This window comes from Mytilus californianus, unplaced genomic scaffold (genome assembly GCF_021869535.1).
Source record: "Mytilus californianus isolate M0D057914Y unplaced genomic scaffold, xbMytCali1.0.p SCAF_4, whole genome shotgun sequence".
In the NCBI taxonomy this organism is placed as follows: Eukaryota; Metazoa; Mollusca; class Bivalvia; order Mytilida; family Mytilidae; genus Mytilus; species Mytilus californianus.
The window spans coordinates 99,139,482-99,165,753 of record NW_026262690.1 but is presented as its reverse complement, the minus strand read 5'-3'; the positions used below and the strand labels follow the sequence as shown (position 1 = coordinate 99,165,753).

General features: G+C 35.6%; 1 protein-coding gene and 1 long non-coding RNA gene across 5 annotated transcripts in view; one reads left to right on the top strand and one right to left on the bottom strand.

Moving 5' to 3' along the window:
• LOC127698964 (adenylosuccinate synthetase isozyme 1-like) overlaps positions 1-26,272 on the bottom strand; it is a 269,886-nt gene that overhangs the window by 157,978 nt on the left and 85,636 nt on the right. The window lies entirely within an intron of this gene.
• Positions 1-26,272, top strand: part of LOC127699011 (uncharacterized) — a 314,933-nt gene that overhangs the window by 228,421 nt on the left and 60,240 nt on the right. The gene's annotated exons all lie outside the window — the stretch shown is intronic.

Below are 26,272 nucleotides of genomic sequence, written 5' to 3'. Positions count from 1 at the left end.
AACGACCTATGGTATCAAACATCTGTGTCTAGATATTCACAGAGAGATATTTTAAAATAGTGCTGTGGTTTCTACATAATGAGTTATGGTGGGCTTTGGGATTTGATTTGTAACAATAAAATCATTATGCACACTTGTCATTTTGACAAATCAGATAAAAAAAATCTGTTTCAAATGAAAATAAAACAATTAAATAAAGACTGTTCGTTAATCTACATTTTTACAACTTTTACTGTTTCCTTTTTATAGTATTCTCTATCAATTAAGTTATCTTGTAAGTTAATAAAATGTTTATTTAATTCATTGATGTCACTATTATTTCAGTGACCACTGCAGAAAGTCTTGACTCATTCAAGAGACTACTGCATGCACATTAAATTTCAAGTCCCATGTTTTTATTTGCACCATGTATAAATGTTATGTACAGCACAAATTATTTTCTTTCTGTTAAAATTATTTTTGGACTTGTTAAGTATGCAAGCGCACACCAAACAGTGACAGGATAGTCAACCAAATGAAGGTGGTCACTTAGTGGTAGAAGTAGAAATTTCTTATATTATTCACACACTGTAATGCTCTTACTTTTATGTCTGTTTTGGATGTGCACTAGTGATTGGTAAATATTGATACGTTTCTGTGTTTTTAATATATGTGATTTAACATCAAGAATACCATTTTTATGGAATCATTCACTTTTGTACACATTGGTATCTAAATAGAGGGTGGTAAAAGGGAGGGTCTGAACACGGAAACACGAGAAACAACAAATCGTAAAAACGTTGCACGGAAAAAAAACACTCTGGAAAAACGAAGCCAAGGAATAAAATCGTAAATATTAAGGAAAAAAGTACAAAAAGTTATTACTCAGCCGTTCTTGGAGATCATGCAGTCATTATAAATGGACATGGCGCCCCTGCATGTGGTCACCTTTTAGCGTCCGTTAGTTGCATCCGATTTATCATAGTAATACAATACGCTATAAATAAATAATTTGGGACCAGTTAATTAGTTTTTAATTTAAAACAATATTTGGGCTGACTTTGAACTAGTCCCGGTTTACTTTTTAATCAAATGCGGGACAAGCACGAGAAAATAAGAGTACCGAAACGAAACACGGAAAATAATTAAGGGAAAACACGAAACACGCACATTGAACCAAACACGAGAAAACGGGAAATAAAACGTCGAAACACGGAAACACGTGAAATAAAAAGGCCGAAAACGTTGCACGAAAATAACCCTTTACCACCCTCTAAATAGGCCATACTAGATGTCGACACCTCATATTAGAACTTAAGTAGATGGTCAATTTCGTTTGCAAGGTTAAATAAATCTTCAACTTGCTCTAATTTGCCTGTGAAGACCATAAAACCGTCATCCCTATTGACAGTGTAATTTGATGTTTTCTCTCCATTGGAACTTATCTAAGATTTTAATGAATATGACAGACAGATGCAGATCTGTGCATGTTGGTGACAATGGGCGCTCCTATAATGTGTTTGTAAAACAGTCCATTAAACTCAAATTCATTGATTCTAAGAATTAATTTAACAAATGCAGTTAAATCTATTTTGTTGAGAATCTTTAAAGTATATTCTCCTGTGTGTCATTAAATTCTAATGCATTGATAACAGTTTCTTCTAAATTATCAATGATCATATTTGTGTACATTGACGTACATCATAGGCAATAAGAATGCATACTTTTTTACCTCGTGTGACTCTATTTTATTAATGTTTTTTTTTGTACCTTGAATGTAAAAGTTATGCCTCTTCAATAACTGGATGTTGGATGTAAACTAATTGATAATTTAGTCTTAGATGCATGATTTTTTTTAATTAGTTGTTAGTGGCTTTGAACTAGCTGTCAGTAACTGCGAGTACTCTCAGATCTGTACTTAGTGTCTATTTGTTTTTGGGATATACAAGTACCCAGCCACGTCCACTCTGTGTAGTATTTCTGTTCGTATCCATCTGATGAGTTAAGCCTTTTTCAACTGATTTTTATAGTTCGTTGTGGCCTAAAAAAATGCCCAATAATCTTAAGGATTCCAGGCATTTTTGCCAAAAATAAATTAATACAACACAGCAAGATTATTTGATGAAAAAGGTCGGAAGGCTTTGACATTCTGAGCAGTTTTGGTCCCATCAGATTTTTTCTACAAATGTTTTCAAGACATTATACGACATTTAAGGGTGTTATACCCCAACTAATGAAAGAACAGAGTTCCAATGTCCCCCGCGTTGCACATATTTTATCTATCCAAGGTACAAGGGCAATAACTAAAATAAGCACTTTTTAAAACTTTTTATTAATATCTTAAGAGAAATGAAGGCTTCAAGCAAATGCAAAGTGATTTCCATTATAATAAATATTTCCAAGGGGCATAACTCGTTAAAAATATTTGATCAGAACTTATTTTCAAAAGCATCAAAGACATTGCTGCCATAAACCTATAATATAAATTTCATAAAAATCTGGCAAGAATTGTACACATTTGAGTGCTCACAAGGCAATTTTTCACATAATTAATATTTCCAAGGGGCATCACTATTTAAAAATTATTGATCAGCACTGATTTTCGAACTCATCCAAGACATTGCTGTTATAAACCTTTGATTTAAGTTTCATAAATTTCTGGCAAGAATTGTACACATGAGAGCGCTAACAATGCAATCCTCCATATAGTTAATGTTTTCAAGGGCATAACTCTTTGAAAAATAAATAAAAGCACTGACTTTCGAACTCCTCCAAGACATTGCTGATATAAACCTATGATTTAAGTTTCCAATTTCGAACTTGATCTGTGTTTTGTGGTAATAAGCATTGACTAGAAGTTTAATATCATTTGGTTGAGGCAAACTAAAGTTAAGGACGGAAACGAAAAATTCAGCAATTCTTATGTTTATAAAGGGCATAACTTATGAACTGTAAAAGTGAGGCCACCCAATTTAGAACTTGATCTGTGTTTTGTGGTAATAAGCATTGTGGATAAGTTTTATAATGTTTGGTTGAGGCTAACTGAAGTTAGAAAGCCGAAACCACTTTTGGGGACGTACGGGACAGACAAGGGTAACACTTAATGCCCCCTCCCCCATGGCAGCGATAAAAAAGAGAAGCAATAAGTGAAGATTGCTGACTAGTCACCAAAAAATTGTTTCTGAATTTTTTTGCTTTTGATTTGAAATAATTTACTGTGAATAGAATAAGGTAATGAAATGATGTTAAAACACCATTATTGAAAATATGTAATTGTGTGTACATTCTTGCAAAAGTCAATTGAAAGCAATGTTGGATATTAGTTGTGAATAGAAAAGTGTATATATACAGCTACTATTAGAATTTATTTTTTAAGGCTTGACTGTTTTATTTATTACTTGGGAGTGCACATAATTTTTTCTTAATCCTATTGCAAATCCCAGTTTCTGCAAACCAGATGTCTAATGCAAATTGCACAAACCAATCGCAATATAAATTTAAGCACTCAGTTTGCTTTATAATCTGGATGCATTTATTTAATCTTTCATATCTTCTTATTGTTTCCTGGATGCCTTCATTTATTCTTATACTTGTTATTGAAACTGTCCATACTCATGAGTCATGGTAGATGTTGTTTAGATAAATTTAAAGTCCAATTTTCAAGTGAAGTGAAACCCTGTATGCAACTTTCGTATATTTTTCTTGAGAGTAACACAGAGGGACCTCTTATATACTGCCAATTATTTTGATCTAATAAAACATCTCAAATTTTAAGGATTTCCTGAAGTTAGGGAGCTACCATTTGATTTTTATGGGGGGCTAGGATGAAAAATTTTGTCCTGCATTTTTTTTTACTTGTAATCTCTGTCCTGCCTTTTTATTTTTCCCTCAATTCGGTCCTGCCTTTTTTTTAAAAGTTTATCCTGACTTTTTTTTACCTAAATTGTCATCCTGACTTTTTTTTTTTGCAAGTGTCTCATCCTGCCTTTTTTTTTTACTCAAAACTCCTGTCCTGCCTATTTTTTTCAAATTTCATCCTAGCCCCCCCATAAAAATCAAATGGTAGCTCCCTTACTTCAATCAAAATATTCCACAGGAAAACTTGGTTTTGAAGAATATCTTATTTTCATAAGTTTTAGGAATACCTGAACATACTCTCAAAAGAACCAATTTATATAAAAAGTTATGTAGATGAATTAAAATGTTGTACACCATATACAAGTTTAGTCTACAAAAGACTCATCAGTGACGCTCGAATAAAAAAAAAGTTAAAAAGGCCAAATAAAGTACGAAGTTGTAAGACATTGAGAACCCAAAATTTAGAAACAAAGGTTTTGCAGAATACATCTTAGGTATTCTATTCCTGGGGTAGAAAATCCTTAATATTTCAAAAATTTCAAAGTTTACAAAAGGACGGTCGCTCAAAAAAGAAAAAGAAAAGAGGAACAGATAGAGGTCAGAATACATTAAGTAATGATGACCATGTTTGAAAGTCACATGTAAAGCTCTTACTGCCTTGTCCTGAATTTAGATAAGAAATGCGAAAATTCACATTACCGAGTGAAATTAATATTTATGCATGCACGTGGTTTTCTTGCTTAAGAAACAGTAAATGGAAAGCATAGGAACTGATACTCTAGATAAGGATACGAATTTGCGTCATCACATATAATAATCTAGGCTCGAATCTAATGTTTAATAGTTGAATTCAGATGTCAAACTACCTACCTCAAGTGTTTTGACTCCGGATTCATTGCCATTTAAGCCAGAATTTGTGTGAACGCAAAGGGTCGTTTATAATGTAAATGAACCAAGATATAGGATACCTGGTCAACACAATGAATACAATTTTCAAAATCGTACCATAATGCAAAGATTTAGATCTACATGTATAAGGTTTAACAATAAATGGGGAATGTGTCCATGGGACACAAATGATGCCCCCGCTTGCATATCATATAAAGTTATAAAGGGACATAACTGACGAACAGTAAAAGTCACGCTACCCAAATTTGTACTTGATCTGAGTTTTGAGGTAATAAGTATTGTGTATAAGTTTCATAACATTTGGTAGAGGCAAACTTAAGTTAGAGAACGGAAATGAAAAATTCAGCATTTTTTTCATTTGTAAAGGGGCATAACTCTAGAACAGTAAAAGTGACACCACCAAAATTCAAACTTGATCTGTATTTTGTGGTAATAAGCATTGTGTATAAGTTTCATAACATTTGGTTAAAGACAGGGTCTGACCTAAAACTTTTACATACATGTGATTCTTCCGGCGGGAGTCAAAATCTCCCGCATTTCAGACCCTCTTCTGTCCCTCCCGTTAAAATTTGAAATCTTCCGCTTTTTGAAAATGTCAACCTCGTAAAATTTTCATTAGACATTTTTGTTTACAAAATCGATACGGACAGAGAAAAAGTCCGAGAAACTCGAAATTGATATGGGAAAAGTCCGAGAAAAACGGAAGTTTCCTGTAATGGATTTTGTGTCAAAAGTTAAAATAGGTAAAATTAGCCTGAGGTGTTTAGGATTAAACTGTATATACAACAATAAATAAAAGATAATAGGCAATTACCTAGTGATCAACTAGCTAGTTTAAGACACAAGCAAGGTTGATTAAAAGTGAAATACTGACAAAGGATTAAATTGTACAAGTTGTATAAACAACAATTTAATTTGATGCTGTTGAAAACATGGAACGTTTACTGAACCTCAAAGACAAATGAAATCAACTCAAATATGATATTTATGGCTTGTTTTCTATCCAAGCCAATGGAATACCTATATAAGTACAGTTGTCTTGGACTATTCTAAAATTTTAGAATTTGACAAAATGCAAACCGTATTTTTATATCACCAAATACCCCAGCAGCAAATAAAAGAAGACCAAGTATCTAGCCAAATTCAACTCTGCCTGGAGATCTGATTTCAAATGATGCAGATCCAGTACCAAGGGTCAAGACCATGCTTACTACACTTCATGCAAAGCTGACTGTGGTGGCCCTAATGATTTGACCAAACTTATGGGGACAGCTACCCACCAGCAAGCCTACAACTCTATCAATTAACACCTTCTGTTACAAGCATGTTCAGTAGTAGTACCAAAGTTGACAATGTAGCTGAATCAGGGGTACTTTTTGCCAACTCTGTATGATGGCTGATCGCTTTATCTTGAATTATATATAATGAATAAATATTTGAAACCCCTTATCTTCTATTTCTATCAAGTAAAAATGAATATGGAGTTGTTGAAAGGTATGGAATTATTGTTCTTTTAACAAACAAAAAAGAAGATATGCAGTTTAAACACACAAAAAACCATTGCGTACGTCGATAAATAGGTCGATAAAAAATCTCCAGTTATGAAGCCCAAACTCCAGCTGAAAATTTCCAAATCTCCAGTTGTGGCTTGACAACTCTGTCACATGTCTGCTTTTACCAGGTGGTAAGTGATTAAGCCAATATGGAAATGAGGCAGAGCTTGCCAGTGTGTTATCATAATCTGTGTTAAAAATAGTTTGTTTATGTGCAGAGCACATGGCTTATCAATTTAAGTGAGAAAGAGATTTATACTCTCGTTTATACTAACCATTCATTTAATGCAGTACTATTTGTTAAATCCAGACTGACAATAGGTATAAAATAAACACTTAAAATCATCCAGTTATTAAAAGTAAAAGTAGAAAATAAAATAAATTCAAACATTAAATGTGCAATTTTGATGATATATCATATAGTTATACATATTTAAGAACTAATTCCTCCTGGTTCTTTTCCTTGAATATACAACATTTACAAAAGTTTTCCATATATTTCCTCGAAATTTAAATGTTTACTGTTTATAATTTTTCTTGCCTCTTACACTTCTAGGGGTTCTAGGATTTCGCGAATTTGAAATAGAAGTGAAGTCCCTGTCAACATTTTCATTCCATTGACAAACTGCCAAGTTTGAACGTGCATTGTACTGTTTGTCACCAAACGCAATACGCTTATCCTGATAAATATTTATAACGTTGTTGAAACTTTCAACATAAAATGCGTCTTTTCCTAAAACATAATCCTGAGGATATTTAAAAATGTTGGAATTTAAAAAGTACTCCAAGTAACAGTTTTTCAGCCACTGGATCAGTCAAAACAATTCTTGATGGTTCATAATTTTTATCATATTTACATCTAGAGGAAGGATCACAAGATAAATGTCTGTTTTTGTAATGGTCAACTACATTCAGAATTGATGACTTTAATTTCTCTGAATCATTGTTACAATTTCTGATTGCCCAATGAATATGAGTTGATACAGGTTCCACTTTATCACTTAGTTGAAAGGACCACGTTTTTCTTTCAGATTTTGCTGTTCCAGATGCAACTTTTTTCAGATCTGTTTTTACTGCTTTAACACAATGCCATGTATCGTTTTGATTAATTGCATCATTTTCTTCACGAATGTATTTGTTAATAGATAGGTTCCTGTCATGGCAATGGACACCTACAGCAACCTCCTTTTCAGCCAAATATGTATATACCCTATCAGTACCAATACGTTCGTGTCTTTGAGACACAACATCGTCAGCTTTGGTTACATGTTGACAAGATAAAACTTTGTGTGTTTTCTCACCAATCGCAACAATACTTGCATCTTTAGCGTTTTTACACCAGCCATGCCTTGCGTCAGTTAAAATATCTATTTCTCCAAATTTGTCATCATAATATGAGGCTGATTCTTCAAACAAGGCTGTTGTTGTAGACTTGTGGTATTCTGTTTGAATGTGGTTTTCATATGAGTTGAAGAACTTGTTTCGTTTTTCCTTATTAATTTTACCGATTCCAGCACCATCTACAAACTTGGTATAATGTGATGGCAACATTCCACTACAGATCAGACCATGTTGCACTTTGTTATTCACCAAGTATTCCTTGTTCTGCATGTATGGCGAAGAAGACCACAGAAAAGTGTTAGAGGATTCACATTTCATTCTTGTCATAATTAAATGTCTTCTTGTTGTCCATTTTTCTATAAGGTTGTGTTTACAGTACCTGGAATGAGCTTCCACCACTTGTTTGTAACGTTTTAGTGAGTCCTCAGCACACATGAATATTTTTTGGTTAACATCTTTTTTCCTAGCTTTAACGTAGGTACTTATTATTGGATCTGGTACATGTATAGATTGTTCATCAGATGCATTCCCTACTTCCTGACTAGACCACATCTCCAATAAAGTTTCTAAAACTTGCAAATTTCCTGTAGGTTTGTTTAACCTTTGAGTTAATATGTTCCTAATTTTCCAGTATTTTACCAAGAATTTCTGCCTTCTTTTCATCACTTCCTGAAAACTCCATTCTGAAACTTGGGGTTCTTTTTCGTTTTTTTTTGTGTGGACTAGCCATAATTTTGTCTTTATAGATTTTTATTAATATTGAAATGACCAAGCAGTTGAGTTCCCATACAGATTATGGATGAGTTTATATTGTAAATTGGGTGAAAGGGGAGTGGTGGATAATATATATGACAAAAAACATAATTATAATCTAAAGATTATGTCTGTATCTTATTTTTATATTTTATTTCAAAGATACATGTATAAGAATTCTTTTTTTATGAAGTATTAATGACTAATGACAAAAACAAATAATATGTAACAGGATAAGATTACATTCTCCATCCCTTTTTGTAGATTGCACTTGTCCTGAAATATAATATCACACAAACATACACATAAGTAAACAGTTCCCGCCAAAATAGTGGAAATTCTTTGAGAGATAATTTATGATGCTGGGGTTTATCATTACTTGAGGTTCTTTCAGGATTTATTACCTCAGTAGAACAGCATGTAAACAAATAAATAAAAAAAAATTTATTGGAAAAAATTATTTTATCTAAAACAAAATAAAAAGCAGTTACAAACATTAATTAGTACCTTTTACTTAAATAAATGTGGAGAGTGTCCACATGTGGACACAGATGATGCCCCCGCTTGCATATCATATAGTTATAAAGGGACATAACTGAAGAACGGTAAAAGTGACGCTACCCAAATCTAAACTTGATCTGAGTTTTGTGGTAATAAGTATTGTGTGTAAGTCTCATAACATTTGGTTGAGGCTAACTTAAGTAGAGAACAGAAACTAAAAATTCAGCAATTTTTCTATTTGTAAACACGCATAACTCTAGAACGTTTTATGTTTATAAAGGGACATAACTCAAGAATGGTAAAGTGTCGCCCACCAAATTTCGTATTTAATCTGTATTATGTAGTAATAAGCATTGTGTATAAGTTTCATAACATTTGGTTGAGGCAAACTAAAGTTAGAAAATGGAAACAAAAAATTTGTACTGGATCTTAGTTGTGTGGTAATGAATATTGTGTATAGGTTTCATAATGTTTGGTTGGGGCAAACTTAAGTTACAGAATGGAAACTAAAAATTTTGCAATCTTTCGATTTATAAAGGGGCATAACTCAATAATGGTTAAAGTGACACTACCCAAATTCAACTTGATCTGTGATTTATCAGTGGAAGTCAAAATTAAACATTGCATTGTATAAAGCATTGATTGTTGTTGATTCAACTATAAAAATGGACAAAGGAAGATAACTCCAATTTTAATAAACTGCTTCGCTGTTCGCAGCTGGATACGCCCGCAGAGGTCCAACCCTGAACAGTTGGGGCAAAAATGGACACAATATTCAAGCTTGATACAGGTCTGAATTTGGATTGTAATTAAATATTTGACATATTATAGGTTTCTGAATAAATGTTGTCAAAGAACTTGAAATTGGTTATATGAATGAATTTATATTCAATTAAAGATTTCTTGCTGTTGTGCAATACACTGTGCTGTTGTGCAATACTTAGTAAATCTGTTGTCAGGCTATAAACAAATAAAGTTCAATTTCTTCTCAATGTCATATTTGAAATTTATGAAAATCAATAGGGAGATTACATCAATAGCTATAAATAATTCACCAAAGTTTCATGACAACTGCTGAAAGAATATTTGAGTTATTGTCCAAAAACTGGAAAATCCCCCCTTTTTTAATGAATAAAACCCCATAACTCAGAAATGTAAAATCTAAAATTTATAAAATTCTAAAAGGAGCTTACATCAACAGATATAAACAATTCACCAAAGTTTCATGAGAACTGCTGAAAGCATTTTTTAGTTATTGTCAGAAAACTGGAAAATCACCCTTTTATTTATGAATAAAACCCTGCAACTTGGAAACGTAAAATCTAAAATTTATAAAAATCGAAAGGGAGCTCATGTCAATAGATATAAACAATTCACCAAAATTTCTGGTAAGTTGGTGAAAGCATTCTTGAGTTATTGTCGGAAAACTGGAAAATCCCCACCTTTTTTAATGAATAAAACCCCAAAACTCAGAAACAGTAAATCTGAAATTTATAAAAAAACGAAAGGGAGCTAACGTCAATAGATATAAACAATTCACCAAAGTTTCATTCATATTGGTTAAAGCTTTATTGAGTTAATGTCCAACATGTTGACAACGGATGGATGGACAGATGGTCAATGGTATACCATAATACGTCCCGTAAACGGGCGTATAAAAACAACTTGATATTTAGAAGAAAATAAAAATTTTGCAATTTTTCCATTTATAAAGGGGCATAACTCTAGAACGATTAAAGTGACGCCACCAAAATTCAAACTTGATCTGTGTTTAGTGGTAATTAGCATTGTGTATAAGTTTCATAACATTTAATTTGGTTGAGGAAAACTTAAGTTAGAGAACCGAAACTAAAAATTTTGCAATTTTTTCCATTTATAAAGGGGCATAACTCTAGAACGGTTAAAGTGACTCCACCAAAATTCAAACTTGATCTGTGTTTTGTGGTAATAAGCATTGTGTATAAATTTCATAACATTTGGTTGAGGCAAACTCAAGTTAGAGAACGGAAACCAATTTTGGGACATACGGACGGACGCACAGACGGACAAGGGTAAAACTTAATGTCCCCTCCGCTACGGGGAGGGCATAAAAATATGATTTATTTCCCCCAAGTAGTTCCTTTTATTTTCAATTTCTCTTGGAGCATTTGGTTCACATTTATGGAGGGCAAAGTTTCTGGTCATATCTATGCTATCAAATGACAAGAGGCTGTCAGAGTGACAGCAAACCGGATTTTCCTGCAGAGGTCAAACCCTGAACAGTTGAGCAAGTATGGACACTTCATTTAAGCTTAAAACTGCTCTGAATTTGGATTGTGGTTAAATATTTGACACAGCATAGGTTTGTGACACAAAATCAATGTGGTCAAAGAACTGAAATATTTGAAATTGGACATTTATTTAATTACCTACTATGGTCCAATATCCAAAATCTAAGTACATTGTCAGAATAAGCATATCAAAGAACTCCAAAAATTCATTTTTCAATGAAATCAAACAAACGTTTAATTTAGGACCCTGTGGACCACAATGTAGAACAATTTGATAAAGGAGCTCACAATCCAAAATCTCTCAATACATGGTAAGATTCAGCATTTCAAGGAACCACATAAATTCAATTTTTGTGAATCAAACAAAGTTTAATTTAGGACCCTGATTTGGACCAACTTGAAAACTGGGCCCAAAAATTTAATTTTTAAATACAGGTTTAGATTCAGCATTTGAAAGAACCCTATATATATTTAATTGAAGTTGAAATGAAACACAATTTAATTTTATCCATATATTATTTTGTGCATAGGGAAATAACTCAAACTTGATAAATGATTATAATGAATAAAGTGATGACTAAGTTCTATAAAATTAGATATGATGTAATTTTTCAAATTATAATCAATAGTATAATAACAACAACCTGTGATGACTAAGTTCTCTTAAATTAGATATGATTTAACACTCAAACATTGTTAAAATCAGCATATCAAAGAACCCAAGAATTCAATTGTTGATTAAACAAAAGTTTAATTTAGGACCCTTAGTACCTCGATGTGGTATTATCTAACTAATAATGAAAATAAATACAGGTTTAGATTCAGCATTTCAAAGAACCCTATATATATTCAATTTATGTTGAAATCAAACACAGTTTAATTTTGGACCCTAATTTGGACCAACTTGAAAACTGGGCCCAAAATCAGAAATCTAAATATATGTTTTTTAATAGACAATCTAAGCTAAGTTTTAAAAGGAGTTCACCTAATCCAAAAAATATATATAGCATTCAGAAAATTAGTTTTTACAGAATAACAAACAATTTACAATTTACCAAAGTAAAGAAAAAAAAAATCAAAAATTTTATTTATCATTAATACAATGTCTTTTAAAAATCTATAAAACTTATCTGTAATTATCTTCAAAATGTCTAATAATGAACAGTAAATTTATAACTATATTTACTACTATATAGCTTTTAATCATCAACACTTAGAAAACAGAAAATTTTCAAATAAATCTGTCACTCAAGATAAGACTTTAACCATATGTTCAGTAGAGGATTACAGGACTTATAAACAGGTGAAAATTATCTATAAAGGCTTAGTGTAATCAAACTTAATGCATATAATTAACAATTTCTGTTCAAAGGAAAAAAACTCAATCACAAAAAGGACCCCAGGGGGACTCGACTTTTATTTCATTTGATTTGTTTTATTGTAATATACAAGAAGAAAAATGGTTTCAGGGTGGAGATCTTGACTGTTTACAAGTTTTCAAAAAAAAGGGGGTGGGTTTTACCCCAGGGGACTCACCTTTTATTTCATTTGATTTGTTTTATTGTCCCATAAAAGATTATATATGGTTTAGGGGTGGGGATCTCAACCGTTTACAAGTTTTCAAAAAGAAGGGGGTGGTGTTTACTCTCGTGGACTTCCCCTCAATTTCATTTGATTTGTTTAATTGTCCCATACAAGAATATATATGGTTTAGGGGTGGGGATCTCAACCGTTTACAATTTCTCAAACAAAAGGGGGTGGGGGTAACCCCAATGGACTTCCCCTATATTTCATTTGATTTGTTCTATTGTCCCATTCAAGAATATATATGGTTTAGGGGTGGGGATCTAGACCATTTACAAGTTATCAAAAAGAAGGGGGGTGGGGGTGACCCCCATGGACTTCCCCTATATTTCTTTTGATTTGTTTTATTTCATTCAAGAATATATATGGTTTAGGGGTGGGGATCTTGACCGTTTACAAGTTATCAAACAGGAGGGGGTGGGGGTGACCCCAGGGGACTCACCTTTTATTTTTTATTCGATTTGTTTTATTGTCCCATACAAGAATATATAAAATTTCAGGGTGTGGATCTTGACCGTTGACAAGTTTTCAAAAAGAAAGGGGGTGGGGGTGACCCCCATGGACTTCCCCTATATTTCATTTGATTTGTTTTATTGTCCCATACAAGAATATATATGGTTTAGGGGTGGGGATCTCGACCAATTACAAGTTCTTTAACAGGAGGGGGTGGGGGTGACCCCAGGGGACTCACCTTGTATTTCATTTGATTTGTTTTATTGTCCTATACAAGAATATATATGGTTTCAGGGTGGAGATTTTGACCGTTTACAAGTTTTCAAAAAAAAGGGGGTGGGGGTGATCCCAGGGGACTCCCCCTCAATTTCATTTGATTTGTTTTATTGTCCTATTCAAGAATATATATGGTTAAGGGGTGGGGATCTCGACTGTTTACAAGTTATCAAAAAGAAGGGGGGTGGGGGTGACCCCCATGGACTTCCCCTATATATCATTTGATTTGTTTTATTGTCCCATTCAAGAATATATATGGTTTAGGGGTGGGGATCTCAACGGTTTACAAGTTCTTAAACAGGATGGGGTGGGGTGACCCCAGGGGACTTGCCTTTTATTTCATTAGATTTGTTTTATTGTCCCATACAACAATATATATGGTTTCGGGGTGGGGATCTTGACCGTTTACAAGTTTTCAAAAAAAGGGGGGTGGGGGTGATCCCAGGGGACTCCCCCTCAATTTCATTTGATTTGTTTTATTGTCCTATTCAAGAATATATATGGTTAAGGGGTGGGGATCTCGACTGTTTACAAGTTATCAAAAAGAAGGGGGGTGGGGATGACCGCCATGGACTTCCCCTATATTTCATTTGATTTGCGTTATTGCCCCATACAAGAATATATATGGTTTAGGGGTGGGGATCTTGACCGTTTACAAGTTCTCAAACAGGAGGGGGTGGGGGTGACCCCAGGGGACTCGCCTTTTATTTCATTTGATTTGTTTTGTTGTCACATTGGTTTCAGGGTTGGGATCTTGACCGTTTTCAAGTTATCAAAAAGAAGGGGGGTGGTAGTTACCCCAATGGACTTCCCCTATATTTCATTTGATTTGTTTTATTGTCCCATAGAGAATGAAAACCAATTTTGGGACATACAGCATAGGTACTTACAGACAGACAAGTGTTAAACTTAATGCCCCCTCAACTACAGCGCAGGCATAAAAGTGTGGCAAACTGATTTGCCAAACTGAAGGACAAACAGACAGAGAGACAGACAGACACACAGCCTACCAAAAAAGTTTCAAACAATTTACCAATGATATTTCGCCAATAACTCAAATTTATTTCCATGAACCAGTAACAAAACACCAAAATAATTCTCTAAAATTAGATATGACTTAACCACTCATAAATCTCTAAAATTAGATATGATTTTATATCTATCAATTAAACACATCACTTTTCAAAACAAATAACTCAAACTTGTTTCCATAAACCAGTAAAAAACAAGCAAAATACTTCTCTAAAATCAGAGATGATGTTATATCTATTTCCATATTATAATCAAATTTAATTAATAGTTGCTAATATTGTTTCTTTCATGTGTCAAAAAATAATACAGATCTGCAACTTATCTATCAATGTCAAAAACTTTATCTCATAATAAAAATAGATTATTATCTAATTAAAAACAAGTTTAGATTCAGCACTTAAAGAACCCTATATATATATTTAATTTATGTTCAAATACTACACACACAAACTGATTTATTTTTCCAGGGGACCTGCCCTTTATTTCATATTTGTTTTTTTGTCCCATACAAGGATATATATGGTTTAGGGGCGGGGATCTCACCCATTTACAAGTTCTTAAACAGGAAGAAGGTGGGAATGACCACAAGGAACTCACCTTTTATTTCATTTCATTTGTTTTATTGTAACATACAAGAATATATATGGTTTCGCGGTGGAGATCTTGACCGTTTACAAGTTTTCAAAACTAGAGGCTCTAAAGAGCCTGTGTCGCTCACCTTGGTCTATGTGCATATTAAACAAAGGACACAGATGGATTCATGACAAAATTGTGTTTTGGTGATGGTGATGTGTTTGTAGATCTTACTTTACTGAACATTCTTGCTGCTTACAATTATCTCTATCTATAATGAACTTGGCCCAGTAGTTACAGTGGAAAATATTTTGTAAAAATTTACAAAAATTTACAAAATTTATGAAAAAATTGTAAAAAATTGACTATAAAGGGCAATAACTCCTTAAGGGGTCAATTGACAATTTTGGTCATGTTGACTTCTTTGTAAATCTTACTTTGCTGTACATTATTGCTGTTTACAGTTTATCTCTATCTATAATAATATTCAAGATAATAACCAAAAGCTGCAAAATTTTCTTAAAATTACCAATTCAGGGGCAGCAACCCAACAACGTGTTGCCTGATTGGTCTGAAAATTTCAGGGCAGATAGATCTTGACCTGATAATCAGTTTTACCCCATGTCAGATTTGCTCTAAATTCTTTGGTTTCAGAGATATGAGCCAAAAACTGCATTTTACCCTATGTACTATTTTTTAGCCATGTCGGCCATCTTGGTTCGCGGGCGGGGTCATCGGACACATTTTTTAAACTAGATACCCTAATGATGATTGTGGACAAGTTTGGTTAAATTTGTCTTAGTAGTTTCAGAGGAGAAGATTTTTGTAAAAGATAACAAAAATTTACGAAAAATTGTTAAAAATTGACTATAAAGGGCAATAACTCCTAAAGGGGTTGACTGACAATTTTGGTCATGACAATTTATTTGTAGATCTTACTTTGCTGAACATTATTGCTGTTTACAGTTTATCTCTATCTATAATAATATTCAAGATAATAACCAAAAACTGCAAAATTTCCTTAAAAATACCAATTCAGGGGCAGCAACCCAACAACAGGTTGTCAGATTTGTCTCAAAATTTCAGGGCAGATAGATCTTGACCTGAAAAATCATTTTTCCCCTTTGTCAGATTTACTCTAATGCTTTGGTTTCAGAGATATAAGCCAAAATCTACATTTTACCCCTATGTTCTATTTTTAGCCATGTGGGCCATCTTGGTTGGTTGGCGGGGGTCATCGGACACATTTTTAAAACTAGATACCCTAATGATGATTGTGGCCAAGTTTGGTTAAATTTGGCCCAGTGGTTTCAGAGGAGAAGATTTTTGTAAAAAGCTGACGACGACAGACGACGATGGATGCCAAGTGATGAGAAAAGCTCACTTGGCCCTTCGGGACAGGGGAGCTAAAAAGGGGTTGGGGGTTACCCCAGGGGACATCCCCTAAATTTCATTTTATTTGTTTTATTGTCCCAAAAAAAGATTATATATGGTTTAGGGGTGGGGATCTCAACCGTTTACAAGTTTTCAAAAAGAAGGGGGTGGGGTTTACCCTCGTGGACTTCCCCTAAACTTTATTTGATTTGTTATATTGTCAAATACAAGAATAAATATGGTTTAGGGGTGGGGATCTCAACTGTTTACAATTTCTCAAACAGAAGTGGGGTTACCACAATGGACTTCCCCTATATATCATTTGATTTCTTTTATTGTCCCATACAAAAATATATATGGTTTAGGGGTGGGGATCTCGACCCTTTACAAGTTCTCAAACAGACACGCTGGGGGTGACCCCAGGGGACTCACCTTTTATTCCTTTTGATTTGTAACATACAAGAATATATATGGTTTCAGGGTGGGGAGCTTGCACATTTACAAGTTTTCAAAACTAGAGGCTCTCAAGAGCCTGTGTCGCTCACCTGACTCTACTTTGGTTTTAGAAATCATGTAAAGATAGATAAAAATCATAACAGATACCCAAATAATGATTGAGGCCAAATTTTGATTAATATTGGTCCCGTTATTTAATAAAATATCCTGGTGGCCATCTTGAACAGTAAATCGGCAACAAAGTAGCAACACTTGGTCAGCACTTCATAAGGAACATTCATGCCATGTTTGGTTTCATTCCATTAAGTGGTACTCTAAAAGAAGACATTTGTATGTATTTCCCATAGGGTCCTATGTTAAACTAAGCCCCTCCCCCTAGCGGCCATCTTGGATGATGGATCGACTGCAAAGTAACAACACTTGGTCAGCAACTCATAAGGAACATTCATGCCATGTTTGGTTCAATTCCATTCAGTGGTTCTCTAAAAGAAGACAATTGTATGTATTTCCCATAGGGTCCTATGTTAAACTAAGTCCCCCGCTGTCGGCCATCTTGGATGATGGATCGGCTGCAAAGTAACAACACTTGGTCAACATCTCATAAGGAACATTCATGCCATGTTTGGTTCCATTCCATTTATTGGTTCTCCAAACGAAGACATTTTCATGTATTTCCCAAAGGGTCCTATGTAAAACTAAGTCCCCCGCTGGCGGCCATCTTGAATGATGGATCAGCTACAAAGTAACAACACTTGGTCAGCATCTCATAAGGAAGATTCATGCCATGTTTGGTTTCATTCCATTCAGTGGTTCTCTAAAAGAAGACATTTGTATGTATTTCCCATAGATCCTTTGTTACACTAAGTCCCCTGCTGTCGGCCATCTTGGATGATGGACCGACTGCAAAGTAACAACACTTGGTCAGCACCTCATAAGGAACATTCATGCCATGTTTGGTTCAATTCCATTCAGTGGTTCTCTAAAAGAAGACATTTGTATGTATTTCCCATAGGGTCCTATGTTAAACTAAGTCCCCCGCTGGCGGCCATCTTGGATGATGGATCAGCTACAAAGTAACAACACTTGGTCAGAACCTCGTAAGGAACATTCATGCCATGTTTGGTTTCATTCCATTCAGTGGTTCTCTAAAAGAAGACATTTGTATGTATTTCCCATAGGGTCTTATGTTAAACTAAGTCCCCTGCTGGCGGCCATCTTGGATGATGGACCGAATGCAAAGTAACAACACTTGGTCAGCATCTCATAAGGAACATTCATGCCATGTTTGGTTCCATTCCATTCAGTGGTTCTCTAAAAGAAGACATTTTTATGTATTTCCCATAGGGTCCTATGTTAAACTAAGTCCCCCGCTTGCGGCCATCTTGGATGATGGATCGGCTACAAAGTAACAACACTTGGTCAGCACCTCATAAGGAACATTCATGCCATGTTTGGTTTCATTCCATTCAGTGGTTCTCTAAAAGAAGTCATTTGTATGCATTTCCCATAGGGTCCTATGTTAAACTAAGTCCCCCGCTGGCGGCCATCTTGGATGATGGATCGGCTACAAAGTAACAACACTTGGTCAGCACCTCATAAGGAACATTCATGCCATGTTTGGTTTCATTCCATTCAGTGGTTCTCTAAAAGAAGACATTTGTATGTATTTCCCATAGGGTCCTATGTTAAACTAAGTTCCCCGATGGCGGCCATCTTGGATGATGGATCGGCTACAAAGTAACAACACTTGGTCAGCACCTCATAAGGAACATTCATGCCATGTTTGGTTTCATTCCATTCAGTGGTTCTCTAAAAGAAGTCATTTGTATGCATTTCCCATAGGGTCCTATGTTAAACTAAGTTCCCCGATGGCGGCCATCTTGGATGATGGATCGGCTACAAAGTAACAACACATGGTCAGCACCTCATAAGGAACATTCATGCCATGTTTGGTTTTATTCCATTCAGTGGTTCTCTAAAAGAAGTCATTTGTATGCATTTCCCATAGGGTCCTATGTTAAACTAAGTCCCCCGCTGGCGGCCATCTTGGATGAGGGATCGGCTACAAAGTAACAACACTTGGTGAGCACCTAATAAGGAACATTCATGCCATGTTTGGTTTCATTCCATTCAGTGGTTCTCTAAAAGAAGTCATTTGTATGCATTTCCCATAGGGTCCTATGTTAAACTAAGTCCCCCGCTGGCGGCCATCTTGGATGATGGATCGGCTACAAAGTAACAACACTTGGTCAGCACCTCATAAGGAACATTCATGCCATGTTTGGTTTCATTCCATTCAGTGGTTCTCTAAAAGAAGTCATTTGTATGCATTTCCCATAGGGTCCTATGTTAAACTAAGTCCCCCGATGGCGGCCATCTTGGATGATGGATCGGCTACAAAGTAACAACACTTGGTCAGCACCTCATAAGGAACATTCATGCCATGTTTGGTTTCATTCCATTCAGTGGTTCTCTAAAAGAAGTCATTTGTATGCATTTCCCATAGGGTCCTATGTTAAACTAAGTTCCCCGATGGCGGCCATCTTGGATGATGGATCGGCTACAAAGTAACAACACTTGGTCAGCACCTCATAAGGAACATTCATGCCATGTTTGGTTTCATTCCATTCAGTGGTTCTCTAGAAGAAGTTCAAAATGTAAAAAGTTTACGCCGACGACGGACGACGGACGCCAAGTGATGAGAAAAGCTCACTTGGCCCTTCGGGCCAGGTGAGCTAAAAAAGGAGGGTAGGTGTGAACCAGAGGACTATCCCAATATTTCATTTGATTTGTTTTATTGTCCCATACAAGAATATATATGGTTTAGGAGTAGGGATCTCGACCGTTTACAAGATAAAATCACATTATCAAATTGAAGGTGGGTAGGGGTAAGAATATATATGATCAACGGACACTTAATTATCTACAAAATGTCTAATAATGAACCGTAAATTCCAAACTTCATTTATACAGTAATACTAGTAAGTTTCAAACTTTATATATACACTCCTACAGATCTTATCAGAAAACAGAAAATTTTCAAATAAATCTGTCACTCCAATGATTATCATATGCTAAAATATTTCCAAGATCTAATTAATAATGAAAATAAACCATTATCATATGCTAAAATATTTCTAATATCTAATTGAACAGAGCTGTGGTTGTTTAACATAGTACTCTAACATAATTAATAATGTAATAATCTTCAAAATGTCTTATGATATAGCTTATAATCATTACCACTTAGGAATAGATAATTTTCAAATAAATCTGTCATTCAAATTTTTATTCTGAGATAAGACAAATCATAACATGATAACAAGAATAAAATATTTAAAAAATTCTAGTTTTGGATATTAAAAATGGCGATAACTCACAAAGGAGATACACTAAAATCTTGAAAATTTATACAGACCTTCATTAAGTCACAGGAAACAACATATTTAAAATTGAAAAAAATTTGTTAAAGCGTTTTCTTGTTATTCTGCTGACAAGCTGATTGGCAGCCGCCCTAGATCCGCCCAGCCGCCTGCCGTATTTCACCATTTTAATAACCGATATTTCCTTCGAAAATCCGGTTAAAAATGGACGACAGTATAAATCAAGGAAAATCTATCTTGGCTCTTGAAGTTACAGAAGAACAAAAAGAAACTATTTATAATTTATTTGCTCACCATAACTGGGATTATAAAGAAATTGAAATTAATGAAAATTAATGAAAACAAAGATGAAAATAAAGACACAAATGGGGTAGGAAATTCAGAAAATTTTGATAGAGCACAAGAGTGCACACACTGAAATGTCTCGCCTTCTTTACTAACCATTGATTTTATGTTGATAGTCCTAAATATAAAGCTTTACTACAAGTAACACATAAACTTAACATGATCCAAGAAAATGAGGTCAAGGTCAGATAAACCAAAAGAGAAATACATGTACACCTTACAATCATTCAATAAACCAAACATAGTTGACCTATTGCTTATAGTTTCTAAGAAACAGTCTTTACCAAGAAAACTAAATATTGACCAATGAACCAAGGTCAGATGATACCTGCCAGTCAGACATATACACCTTACAATCCTTCCATACAACAAATATAGTTGATCTATTGCTTATATTACTAGAAAAAAAAGACCAAAACTCAAAAACTTAACTTTGACCACTGAACCATGAAAATGAGGTCAAGGTCAGATGACACCTACCAGTTGGACATGTACACCTTACAATCATTCCATATACCAAATATAGTAGACCTACTGCTTATAGTATCTGATATATGGACTTGACCACATAAACTTAACCTTGTTCACTGATCCATGAAATGAGGTCGAGGTCAAATGAAAATTGTCTGACGGGCATGAGGACCTTGCAAGGTACGCACATACTAAATATAGTTGACCTATTGCACATAGTATTAGAAAAAAAGACCAAAACTCAAAAACTTAACTTTGACCACTGAACCATGAAAATGAGGTCAAGGTCAGATGACACCTACCAGTTGGACATGTACACCTTACAATCATTCCATATACCAAATATAGTAGACCTACTGCTTATAGTATCTGATATATGGACTTGACCACGAAAACTTAACCTTGTTCACTGATCCATGAAATGAGGTCGAGGTCAAATGAAAATTGTCTGATGGGCATGAGGACCTTGCAAGGTACGCACATACTAAATATAGTCGACCTATTGCACATAGTATTAGAAAAAAAGACCAAAACTCAAAAACTTAACTTTGACCACTGAACCATGAAAATGAGGTCAAGGTCAGATGACACCTACCAGTTGGACATGTAAACCTTACAATCATTCCATATACCAAATATAGTAGACCTACTGCTTATAGTATCTGATATATGGACTTGACCACATAAACTTAACCTTGTTCACTGATCCATGAAATGAGGTCGATGTCAAATGAAAATTGTCTGACGGGCATGAGGACCTTGCAAGGTACGCACATACTAAATATAGTTGACCTATTGCACATAGTATTAGAAAAAAAAGACCAAAACTCAAAAACCTAACTTTGACCACTGAACCATGAAAATGAGGTCAAGGTCAGATGACACCTACCAGTTGGACATGTACACCTTACAATCATTCCATATACCAAATATAGTAGACCTACTGCTTATAGTATCTGATATATGGACTTGACCACATAAACTTAACCTTGTTCACTGATCCATGAAATGAGGTCGAGGTCAAATGAAAATTGTCTGACGGGCATGAGGACCTTGCAAGGTACGCACATACTAAATATAGTTGACCTATTGCACATAGTATTAGAAAAAAAGACCAAAACTCAAAAACTTAACTTTGACCACTGAACCATGAAATTGAGGTCAAGGTCAGATGACACCTACCAGCTGGACATGTACACCTTACAATCATTCCATATACAATATTATCCTATTACTCATAATAAGAAAGAAATTAACATTACAAAAAATGTTGACTTTTTTTTCAAGTAGTCACTGAACCATGAAAATGAGGTCAAGGACAATGGACATATGACAGACGGAAACTTCGTAACATAAGGCATCTATATACAAAGTATGAAGCATCCAGGTCTTCTAGCTTCTAAAATATAAAGCTTTTAAGAAGTTAGCTAACGCCGCCGTATCACTATCCCTATGTTGAGCTTTCTGCGACAAAAGTTGAAAGCTCGACAAAAATGATAATTTTGAAGAATGTCAGTACTGTTTATGCATAACACATGAACATAACAGACAAATGGGGTGGGAGAGTGAAATACAAATGGCACATATAAGAAATTCTTCCTTGAGAAAAACGGACTATAAACGTTTCTGGACAAATCTTTTCCATAGAAGTGTATGGCAGGATCCTAGATATCTAGAAAGAAAACGTGCAGCTCTCCGTCAGGATCCCAGAAAAAGGAACTATGTTTATCATAGGCGAGACTTGATGCCAAAATGTGTCATTGAATTAGTAAGATCATGGTTGCCCAATTTACCAAATGTACCATACATGGGCCACATGTGGTATTCTGTAACCTCATTGGTCATTTTATAAAGATTGTTTAATTATATTCTTAATCTGTTTATGCGTTCCTGACCTAGGAGGATTATTCATCGTTAAACCGTATAGAATGTCAAAACATCGTATCATTGTTACCTTTCCCTTTCTTACACGTACCTCGAACTGAATACCGCAAGGTCATCTCAGTACCGGAGAACATTCTGAGGACAAACATCATATAGGACACAATTCATGGCTAACCACAGAGTGAGTTACATTTACACACAACTTTGTATTTGATGCCTTCAAATCGTTCTTCACATAATTGAATTCTTTTATTCGTGATATACTGGAAACTTCACCTTTAATAACTGCAGCTTTATTTCGCATTCTATGGACTTTTCTATTGTCTACACTTGACATTCATACATTATAACATTAATTGAACACATTGTAATATTGTATTTTATTTTGTATTTTCAGCTTTTTACCATTTGTTACATTGGTTTGAGAATAAATTGTCATCACCTGATAGTCTTATTGCTTGAGCCAAATCGTGGTTATACTTAATGGTCAGGCCATTACAGTAAAAAGTCTACAACTTGCCTGTTGTGTCTCACAGATAACGCCACTCCACGTCAGTTCTACAGCTACAACCTGCCTGTTGAGCCCTGCAAGAACGCGTCATCCCTTGACGTACAGTAAATTGACGACAACCTGTCTGTACATATCCAGACAAGGAATGACAACGTAGCATCGCTCGTACCTGTTACATCGACAGTACGCAACACAGCTTGTGTGTACCAGGCAGCAAACCACCAACGTTGGCAACAGTTTGTTTTAATCTTACTATCCGTTAGTAACTTTGATTAAAAAACATGGATCCTGAACACGCAGAACGCCAAGACGACCCTGAGCATCAAGAAACAGAACTTCAAGCAAGAGCGAAACTGCCTATAAATGCCAGACAGCCTGTCGATACTCCGTCTGACGTTGCACACCTAGAGGAATTTCCCGAGACTAGGCGAGTACGTGAACTCACGGATAAAGGTTAAGGAGCATACACCGAAAAACGTGACAAGTTATATCAAGAACTAGAGGCCCTCTGGTCAAGTATTGAATTCCAGTTATTAGAAGTGGCCACGCCTCCTAGCGAGCTGCAGCAATTGCTAACAGCACAGGACAAAATCGTACAAGCCTGTACTAATTATCGCAGGCTCATAGACGAGTACCTGATATTTCTGAAGAATACCAAAACATTGGATAGTCTTAAAGACATTGATACATGTAACCTTTCAACAGATATTCGTCTGTCGAAAGTGGACCTGGTCATGGAAACATTACACGAGCACCGCCTCGCCCTGACAAAGGCTAAATCCACTAAAACGAGGACTTCCAAGAGTAAGAACACCTCACACAGCGGAAGCTCCAATGTCTCTGATATGTCAAGCCTAGCACGGAGGAAGCGTGCCAAAGCAGAGGCTGCGAAGTCAAAAATAGCCTTTGCCGAAATACATGCCTTGATCATTTAACAAGAGGCATTATTGGAGGAACAGGCTCTGTTCAGACAAACTGAAATCAAAGCCGAAATGGAGCAACAAGCCATTCAAGCAACACAGGAAGCCTTACGTAAAAAAAATCAAATGGAACAAGAGGCTGCACAAAGAAAGGTTCAAATGGAACAAGAGGCTGCACAAAGAAAAGTTCAAATGGAACAAGAGGCTGCACAAAGAAAAATTCAAATAGAACAAGAGGCTGCATACCTGAAAACTCAAATACCTGAAAACTCAAATGGAACAGGAGGCAGCACAAAGGAAAGCTCAACAAGAACAAGAGGCCATACGCAGAAAAGCTCAACTGGAACAAGAGGCTGCACGTGTAAGCCGGGAAAAGGCTGAATTAAAGGCCAATTTGAACCTTCTCGCAGCACAGAGAGAAGCTGCAGCTGCAGAAGCCGAGGCTCGTATCCTGGAATACGACGGCAGCCAAGCATTTAGCGATCTCCCTGACAAAACGGAAGACCTGCTGCAGCGTGTGCAAGATTTCGTCAATCAACATCCTGTACCAACTGCTGTACAGGAAGTAGCAGGACCTCAAAAGATAAAACAAATTCCTGTTAAGATTGAGCTGAGTCATGAAGCACCAGCGTTCGTGCCATCCGTGGCACTGAACTTGCCGTCACAGACATCTGCTGTCTTGCCTTGCGATACTAAGTCTACGCAAGTTACCTTAATCCCAGATCTGGGAATAGTAACCGGCATACAAAAACTAGGCCTTTCAGAGGAGATCCCTGCTGAACACCAAAAACAGGGTGTTAAAGAAGAGATCCCTGCTACACACCTGCAACCAATTAATCCTACATCAGAGATAACTAGATTTCTTCTACGCAAAGACCTACTATTCTCCCGGTTAACAAGCTTTAATGACCGGGCAGAATCCTTCCATACATGGAAAGCAAGCTTTAAAAACGTGACAGACGAGTTACAAGTTTCTGACTCGGAACAGATTGATCTTCTGATCAAGTGGCTCGGTCCAGAGTCTGCTAAACATGCCATCAGCATAAGAGCGTCGAACACAAATAATCCTACAAAAGGCATACAAAGATTATGGAAGAGGCTTGACGAGCGATATGGTGCTCCAGAAATGTTGGAGGCTTCTCTCACTAGTAAACTCGTCAATTTTCCTACCTTGACAAATAAAGACAATGCACGTCTCTATGAACTGTCTGATATTTTATCAGAAATAGAATATCACAAGGAAAATCCCAAGCTGGGATGCCTGCTGGCTTATTTCGACTCACCGTCTGGAATAAACCCTATCATTGAAAAACTACCCTATGGACTTCAAGAAAAGTGGATAACTAGGGCATCTTGATATAAATCGAACCACGATGTTGCCTTTCCGCCTTTTACGGAGCTATCTGCATTCATCAGTGAAATAACCAGAATTAAAAACGACCCTTGGTTTATCTTTGGGTCAAAAGCCACACCTAATACAAAAGGTGCTGCACCTAGGTTAACGTCTCACCCCAAGACTAAAGTTGGTGTTCATAAAACAGCGGTTGAGCAGCAATCTGGAGACGCCAGCAAACAAGATCTTTGTATTCTGCACAATACAAAGCATTCTTTAAATGAATGTCAAGCGTTCCGAGCCAAGTCAATAGAGGAACGCAAAGGTCTTTTGAAACAAAATAATGTCTGTTACAAGTGCTGCGATTCCACCACACACAGAAGCCGGGAATGCAATGCACGCATAAGTTGTAAAGAATGTGGAAGTAAACAACACACTACTGCACTTCACATCACTAAACCACAGCAACCTGCAAGTTCTCAGTCTAGCCCGCCCAGGCAAGCCTATGGCGGG